This window comes from Crassostrea angulata, chromosome 10 (assembly GCF_025612915.1).
Source record: "Crassostrea angulata isolate pt1a10 chromosome 10, ASM2561291v2, whole genome shotgun sequence".
Taxonomy (NCBI): domain Eukaryota; kingdom Metazoa; phylum Mollusca; class Bivalvia; order Ostreida; family Ostreidae; genus Magallana; species Magallana angulata.
Genome location: NC_069120.1, coordinates 12,156,262 through 12,165,723, shown reverse-complemented (window position 1 = coordinate 12,165,723; position 9,462 = coordinate 12,156,262). Strand labels below are relative to the sequence as shown.

The following is a 9,462-nucleotide window of genomic DNA, read 5'->3' as shown; positions in this document are numbered from 1 at the left end:
TTGGCTGTTCTTTCCTTTTGGCATCAATATTTCCATCGGTTTTAAACAGATATCGACTGTACGACTTCGAACTTAGGTGTTTTCAAGTTAACAAACGACGTTTTTTTAAAAAAAAAAAAAAAAAACATTTTTAATAAAAAAAAGATTTTATGGATTCAGATGTAGATTTTCATAAGCTTAGCCTTTTTTCAGACCAGTTTCTTTGCTTTTTGAAGATTTGATATTTTTTCGTGTGTTTATATAAACATAATTATGCTCAAATGCACGAAGACCATTCTATAACAGCGTTCTCGGAAAAGAGATCAATATCACCTAAAAGAAATGAAGATTTTATCGAAGGTCTCGCTGATTTTGGAAGAGTCGACAGGGAAATGGCCAATAAACACGCTTGTATATGTAAATATGTCATAAAATGGCATATCAGCTTTAGATTAGGCGACGGGATATTTGAACAAACATTACAAATTATTTATGTCAATGACAAACACTTTGAAGCACCCTCGTCGTCCAGTGTCCAGTGCGGTTATGGTGGACTTGACCCCATGTCCTGGACGACTGTTCAAAGTTGACATCACACTGGTGTCAATGGGTGGGTGGGGCCCGAGAATAAATGATCTATAGATGAACAAGGCACAGGTTTCTCTTTATTTGACAAAAACCAATAATCTCGTCGTACAAACAGGGAGACCCAGATTTCTCTTTGTTTTAGGGGTGTGAAAGGGAACCCATGTGAGGGGGGCGTGTCCCCGCGTTTCTCCGCTGTCCACATCGTGATCAGCTCGTCCGTGCTGTCGGCTCCTCATTGCTTGGCCAATGGACGAGCAGCTTGGTAACCAGATGGTCCACTCGGAATCCGGCCCTGCTCGGTCTCCACACGCAAGGATTGTTTGCTCACAGTTCGAGGGCCCTTCCTGTCAACACGTTGTTTGGAAGACACGAAGTGCTTTTCCTGAATAACCATTCTCTGGAGAGAACATTTATTTTTTCACAGTTCTAGTTGTCAGATACGAAATCCACATGAAAAAAACATGTAATGCCTTATTGCTGTGAAATCCCAAAGGGCACGCCTCTTATCTGAAGTCTATGTAAACTATGTGTATAAATAAGTAACCAAGTTGTCCATATTTTGTTTATATCTTAGCAATATCTGGGTTTTTTTTTTCCATTTCTCAGTAAGATGATATATGAATAAGCCTAACCCTAACCCCGATTTCTCCAACCCGGAAGTTCTGTAAAAATTGTTATAAAAAGAAAATTACACAGTAAACTAAAAGAAAACCCAAGAGAGTTCGCAGTAAGTTTTTTTTTTTTATTAATTATTATAAGTCTGACTCTGTTGGGGTTTTAAATGTTATATTTCATATACATGTATATACCAAATATCATACTCATCTTTAAAGCTTATTTTCGCTCCTAGAAATTTAAACTTTTCGTCAGTGTAGGTCAAGGTCGTTAGTGCCAAAAAGACAGTATTTGATTTTCGGTATACATACACGTTTTGTTTGCATTCCCTGTGTCTTTAAATAATCGCATCCAAAATGAATACCAATCAAATGTTGATAACATTATTTTTCAATATTTCAGTTTACTTGGACATATGACAAAATGTTTACATCTATTACTATTTTCTGATTCAACCTTTTCTTCGTGTAATTACCTATCATATATTTCATTTCTATATATATTCTTTACCTCCATCTATTTCATGCATTCGAGTATCCTCTTCTTAATGTAATTATTCATACATTTTTTTTAAATGTCGGACTATCCCCTCTATTATGTCGTCAGTAATCACGTGACCAACTTGAATTCATAACCCCATGGGAGTAAAAAGAATTAATCCCTTTTCTTTAAATTGATTGCAGTCTTGTTTTTATTATTTAAGGAATAAGGAATCATTCTTTGAGTTTTATGAGGTATTAATTTCGGTCGGGGCGTGGTCAAATCCTATAAAGCCCGAAGGGTTATGATAGATTTGACCACGCTCCAACCGAAATTATCACTTCATAATATCCAAAGAATGATTCCTTATTACTTATATTTATATTATTTCTAATTTGTACACTTTAAAACAACATTATTTTAAGCCACTATTTTTTATGTAGCACATGCTATGTATTACTACGCGGCGCAGCTAATACCGTATTTAGGTTATGCTACAAGACACGTCCATTTTTTGTTACTCATGTTTTATGAAGTTATTGGGTTTTTGGGTTCAAAATTGATTCGTAATGTTATCAGAGACAACGGCAGTTGAAAATGTAAATATTCTGAGATAATTATATTAGAGCTCTCATCAATCTTTTTCATTTGTTATTTTCTACATTATATTTCTTTTATTGTTTTCGGCTACATGTATTTTCTACATTATGTAGAGGTGTTGGCGCATTTGATATACAATCGCAACTTCTCGGGCCTTTCCGGCAGGCTCGGAAAAACACCTCGAATGTATTACCTAGGCGTCCATAACAACCCCCCTTTTAATAAAACTTGATATAAATACAACACTTTTTACGATCTGTTGAGATGTAAGCTAGACTTCAATAAAGTAAATGATATACCCTAAAATATAACACAGAAGCTTGTCTAGCCGATACTTATTTTAATGGGAAGCGACTCCATTTTGTATAATATACTAACATCCGGTAATGTTCATACTTTCCGAGCCTGCCGGAAAGGCCCGAGAAGTTGCGATTGATTTGATATATAGCGTCGACCAATTTGGACACGAAACCCTCGGGTTCGAGTCTGGTCTCTCGCTATCGCGGTAACATTGTAACCTTGGGCAAGTTACTTTACTCTGCTAAAGCACTGTCTCCACTCAGGGGTTAAAATGGGTACCTGGCACATGTATAAATGTAAAGCATTGGTGCCGTAATTTGGCAGCTCTGCGTGTATGCTCCCCAGGTAGTCGAGGATGCTATGGATTGTAAGGGTCTCGCCAGGGGGTAACATGTAGAAGTCGTGCGAGGCAATGTTCTTTGCGAGCAAGACTATAAACCCCTACCTTTACCTTTTACCTGTCATCTTATTCACTTGTCATTGGCTATTTTCTGTTTTATCTTATAGTTTGTCTTCGTTTGTTCTTATTGTCTATCCTCTACGTCATCTAATTTATCATTCATGTCGTCATCTTCATTGATTATCCGTTGTTTATTCTCTCCCTTGTGTTTCATTCAATTTATGTATATGTCTTCTAAATTATTTTAATGATCATTATATTTAAAACTTTTAATAATAATTTGTTTTGAAAAATGGTACGTCTTTTATGTTGCAATGCATTTCAATAAATAAACGTAAAATGCATGTGTAACCCTCTCTCCTATTATGTCTGTACAGAGCGACTTGTGGTTTCACAAAACTTCCGTTGACTCTTGGGTCACTGACATTGAATAGAACCGACATTGCAACACTGGCTCCTAAAGACGCCCCTAAATAAACACGGCTTGCCTTTTTTAATCACAGTGACATAATTCTATATGATAATTTAACGAGTTTACCGCAAAATTATTTCTAATAGTTCAAACTAGTGTATCGAGTATCTAAAGATCTTTGTAGGTGGGCATATTAATAACGGCACCAAGAAGGGTTTGGATTTCCGCGAACAAGACCGCAAGTCAACTCTGTCATTGCTTTTGGACCATCTCAGTCAATAAGCGTGGCCCAAAGAAGGAATCGCAAATCGTCATGTAAGGCACTAAAATGATAGGTATTACTTGGTTAATGAGAACACTCAAGAGGCCTATTTCTTCTCAGATATTCATCGAATCTCCTTTCGATGTTTACGACTTAGTTAACTAATTTCAAGTTAAGGTCGGATATTCTAGAAGGAGCGAAGGGGTCCTTTTCGTGTCATTTCTTTAATCAAAGGTTGAGGTAAAGAAGCCGTATCCAGCAGGCGTCGTGTACCATTGGCTGGTCTCCTATCAATCGTCGAATCAACAAATTCGCAAACTTGAAAGACGACTGGGGATACTTAAGTCGTTTTCATCGTGTGGCTATTAGATAACAACGCACAAAAACAATCTCTTTTTTTGTCGACTAGCCCCACCTTTTTTATCTATAGAACACAGGGCTCGTTCAGACACCGAGTGGCCAGAATTATCTTTGCCATTGTACTGGCTAGAATACTAGTCTCGATATTGAAGTGTTGATCCTTATCACAACCAGATATTGAAATAACATATGTTTTTGTCGTAAACAAATCAGCATTTATATAAATATATTTTGTAAACCATGTTCTTCATCTGAATCCAAGCTCGCCATGTATTCGTCAATGAGCTTAGGCTGATGTTTTTTCTTATTAGATTTTTTAAAAAATAATCGAGATTCTTTGGCTCTTATTGATTAACTTACATATATATATATAAACAAAAAAAAATAAACAAAATAGATAAAATTTAAAAAATAAATGTTAAGAACTTTGGACAGTTTGTTGAGCGGCTCAAACACTATTGTCATCATAAATGGAGAAACCGATTTATTTTCATTCTGGTCTATTTCTTGACACCTGTTATCAAAATTTTGAAATTAATTGCCTTTCTTAAGCTATTTACAAATAGTTCATGTAAATCCCATTAACCGATTAGTTTATTTTACACTTTTTCAACATCTCTCTCAATACACTGTACATACAATCAGCATGAAATCAAATGTATCTCAGGTCTAATCGTAATGGATGTTTCACAACAAACAGTTAAAGTGCGTTTCTAAATATTTGCTCACCATGGATTAAGCTATTGTAAAATGCTGTAATGAATTCCAGTGATAAGGTTTAAACAGCGCAGTGAAAATTAGTGTCCCCCTCGAAGAAATTATTTTACGACGATCGCAAGAAGACTGCTTTACGACAACCAACACATTCTGGAAATCAAAAGCTGATTATTGATTATAAACATATTATGTCGAGCCTTGACATACTGTCATGTCGCCCTTGTCTCATGCTGAATGGTGTTATATACGTACGAAATAATTATGAATATTTTGTTAGCCGTCACTGTCGTCAGGTAAACAGGTGCCCATTCATCATTTTCTTGTATTTTTTTCTGATACAAGATGGCGGGACGTTTTACGGCAGTACTTCAAATGGTTGCAACTTGTGACGTGTACAATGATGTTTCCGTCTACATTACGTATTACACGTCCACGATAATGTATATCTTGTAATTGTCCTCAAAATCTGGGGAAATAATCGGGCATTAGTGATTGTGACATTACACACACACAGACAAAATTACAAAATTCTCGTGAACCATTATCGTACAGAAGTTTCGGTGAAACCCTCAGAAGTTTCAATTCATTTAGTTTAACATTATTTGCGAAATTTAATTGACAATGAATTTATTAACTTAAAACCTACTTGCAATCCAGTTTACTGACCTGTAGCTAATATAAGCATGCGGGAGAAAGACTAGAACATAGTAATGTATTACATTTACTATTACACAATGAGCTTACGGACTTTTAAGAATGTATTCGATTATATAGATAGCAATGCACTGATAGGTAGTGATTCCTGGATTGCAAAATGAATGGATCATTCAACAAAAAATGAAATTTATCACCGATTTTGTTTTCCAAATATAATTTACAAATTATTTTCTATTTACTTTTACTTCTACAAGTTATTTAGTTTTAACAGCTTACTATTTGTACATGTAACAACAACAATTTCTTCAGCATGACTGTATACTCTGAAGAATAGAACATGTAACTATGCCTTGGTTGTCCAAGCTGATCAAATTGACAAGGTGCTGAAAACTTTCCAGTACATGTAAAAGTGTTTTAACTAATTAATTAGTTTACCAAATATAAGTATGTATACAGTTATTTTATTTTTAAAAAATTATAAATGACTAAATAAGGACATTCCCTTATTTATTAATTATTTGATTTCATTCTTTAAGTCAGCATATTATTCGACTTACGTGCGGTAACATATACACACTGAAATATAATTATCGCGTAGGTGTGAATAAAATTCGACACATGTTCAACCTCCAAAACTGCAGTTTACATAAATGGTAAAATCTAATCGTATGATATTTTGGCCGTAGCTAACCCTTAGTTTTCATTCATTTAATAGTTTTCACTTAACATGCATGATGTACCATAAAGAAAAACAACAGATAACGCTAAATAGAAGAGGCAGGTGTGTTGGACAATAAAACATTATATGAGTCATCGCTTTAGACAAATTCTTTGATGATAAAATAAAAACACCCCGCAAATTGATTTTCACACATTTTACAATGAATCAGATCGAAGAAGCAGCATATCTAACTATACGCTGTCATGGTCATCTGGTTAAAAAGTCCCAACATAAGATCCAATATTTGATTACTTTAATTCCCCTCAGATATTATCAAATATAACAATAAGGTATTGTAGCGATTTAATTTCTAAAACTTCTTCGCGAAATAGTTACCCGTTTGTTTGAAGTTGGATATCAGATCGCTCGGTCAGACGATCTCTTTTCCGGCGGAAGTATAATGTTTTATGCAAATCGGGTGCAGTCTGTCGGTCACGTGATAAAACGGCGAATCGGGTATCCCGTGTAGTACAAGCGGCGATATTCATCAGTGGCACGCTTAATAATTCCTCTGTGACATTTATGAATTTCATTGACGCCGGAATCTTGTTCTCCATCGGGGCTGGTTTCCTGGATTGGCAATTATCAGATCGCGACAGAGTCTGGATATGTCTGTCGTCATTTATTCTGTCTACTATACTATATTTTCACGTCTCATCCTCTTTTTCCACCCTTCGTGCTCCAGGTATTTACGGCGTTACCTTCTGCTGAGGTGATAATATTCAGAAAACGATTGGAAAACTATTAATATCATCTACGCGCAAGATTAAACATTTGATAACATATAAATGAAATCAAAATATACTTTTGTATTTTTTTGCTAAGAAAAAAGTCAGTATACATGTACGTGTATTTAAGCTAATTACAGTCCCATTCTTAATCATTTCTTGAATCCCGTTATAAATCTTACAGTAAACTACTGGGTATTGGCGGCCTCTGATGGCTATTTGACCAGTGCTTTCGTCCATGAAATTACCACCTGTCTCTTTATGATGAATACTGTAGACTAACTGAAAAGTTATCATAATGAACAACAGGGTCTGTATTATATATCTTCTGCTTTAATAACTGGTTTTATTTTCTTGGTCATGAGAAGTTCTCAGAAGTGCTCGTTCAATCATATACGACTGGTAAATTATTTGAAATAGACCACAATAGTTTCAGAGTAACTCCTATTTTGTGAATCCATAATAAATTCGGTTTTTTTCTCACAAGAACCATTCATTGTTGGGTGTGCGGCGTAATATAAAAAAAAGTTGCAACTGAGTTAACCTTTTGTCGGTTATATGTGTCAAAAAGTGAAAATAAAAAATAATAAAAAATAAAATAGAACCATTTTAACAAGAGCTTGGATTTTGGGTAGCTGTGTCAAACGGCATTATGACGTAGGCCTGTCTATTTCATTGCTGGTCCTCAGATATGGCTCTTTGAAATAATCAAGATTTTTCTGGATTTTGAGCTAAGACTAGTACACAATCGGTGTATATTGCGCTTGAAAACAGCGTCGTTTTTAACTTGTTTTGACGAAAGAAATGGATAATCACGTCCTACTGAAAGTCCAAGGTTTTGTTAAAATGGTTCTAACCGGAAAAATAGTACAAACCAAGAGTTCATGAATTTGATGGCTCTTGTAACTGTTCCAAGAAACAAATTCTCGCCATACGTTTGTAGTGTTCGACATTTGGAATGACATAGGCGTTCTCACATTTTCAGAAAGTTTTACAAAAACTGGTACCAGAAGTCTTCTTAAGCTAAAGTGCAAGGAACAGTCAACAACGCTTTGATGAAAGGGACACATTCCATGCTATAGAAGCAACAGAAATGCACCACTGACGCTTTTCTTGGTCACTGTTACATGTAGTTTTTGGCCATTGCATGTACATCATTAAAGTTAGATAAAGTTTTACTGACATTCTTTTCAAAAAAATAAACGCGACAAATTTCTTACATTTTTTATATCAATGTCGAAGACTCGATGATTGTAATAAAGACAATTTCACATCAATGAGGGCATAAATAGCAGTTTTAATCCTCTATTAATTTTAATTAATCTGATTATAGGCCAATATGAGCTGCATTTTTCATGTTGATTTTTTTTTACTAAAATGTTCTTTTCTACTAAAATGACAAAAATATCATGGTTCTTAAATTTCTGTTAGCAATATTTTTGTGGAAAAGGCCGTTAATGAGCCTTATTTGGAGCAAAATTGAATTATTGTCGTCCTGTACAAAAATTGATTTGCTATATATATATTCCTTAGAAGAGAAATATTTCCTTTGACAAAAATTGATGATGTTTTCAAATCTTATTTATCATAAAAGTTTAAGTTATATGCAGACTTATCATGCTAGCAGGTTTTAGCAGCAAAATAAAATTCTAAAAAATACAGCTCATATTGCTTTAAATGTTTCTTCACAAATTTCAAAAGATAAACTATTGACCAAAATAAAATTTTTTTTTTTTTGAAATACTTTCATAATATTATTCACATTTGTGAGCTTTTATCCCTGTGATATTTGCATTCATGAAAAATATGATAAATTAACAAAAGTGACACCTTTTTTTATTTTTAAGATGCGTAATGACCAACTTATGGTCTTACTCATACTAGAAACAGAATTCTATCTATCACCTAGGATTTTAAATGAACTACAAAGCAATATTCTGATGAATTACGTTTGAATAAATTCTAAACATTGATTAACCGCTCAAAAGCACCACCCATTTGGAAATCAACAGATACAAAGTGTACTAGCATAAACTAATTTTATAAACAATACTATTCTAGAATTCAGTCCAACGAGTTCAGAAAGAAAGAAAAAATACATGGAACTCCCCTCACCTACCCAACCAACCTACAATTGTTTACCGAACATCTGGTAGATCTTAATATCATGATATCGCACAGATATACAAGGGTCTGTCACTTATTGTTTGGTAATTTCTTCATAAGCTAAACACACGGAATGATATATATTGTTTTTAAGCTATAGCTCAGTGTGAGCAGGTGTCTCGCACAGATATGAATTGTCATCATTGAAGTGTTCCGTGATCAAAGGAAATTATTCAACACATTCATCATTTAAACTAATAACATGATTAATTAAGTCAAATAGTTTCTTCAATATTTTTCTCGAATGCAATAATTTACGTTATTTGTAATATAAAAATAAAACGATTAAGTCTCAATATTTTCAGATGATTATTTGAATCAAAATTTAAGGGGGATGTAGGGTTGATAAATGATTTTATATAAAACGATTAAATAAAAGATGAATTCAGAATATGAAAGTGTTCATTCTATACAGGACCACTAATGCTTTGCCTTACAGTGCACTTATGTTTTACGTTGTGGACTACCAGTAGTATT

General features: G+C 34.1%; 1 long non-coding RNA gene across 2 annotated transcripts; it reads left to right on the top strand.

The window, feature by feature from the left end:
- Nucleotides 1-351: 351 nt before the first annotated feature.
- On the top strand, nucleotides 352-8,035 carry LOC128167573 (uncharacterized). Of its 2 annotated transcripts, none has more exons than XR_008241247.1 (2): nucleotides 352-1,294; nucleotides 7,805-8,035. It is a non-coding gene; the product is annotated as an uncharacterized LOC128167573 (long non-coding RNA). The 2 variants fall into 2 exon arrangements; XR_008241248.1 differs by lacking the exon at nucleotides 352-1,294 and adding an exon at nucleotides 6,559-6,776.
- Nucleotides 8,036-9,462: the final 1,427 nt, after the last annotated feature.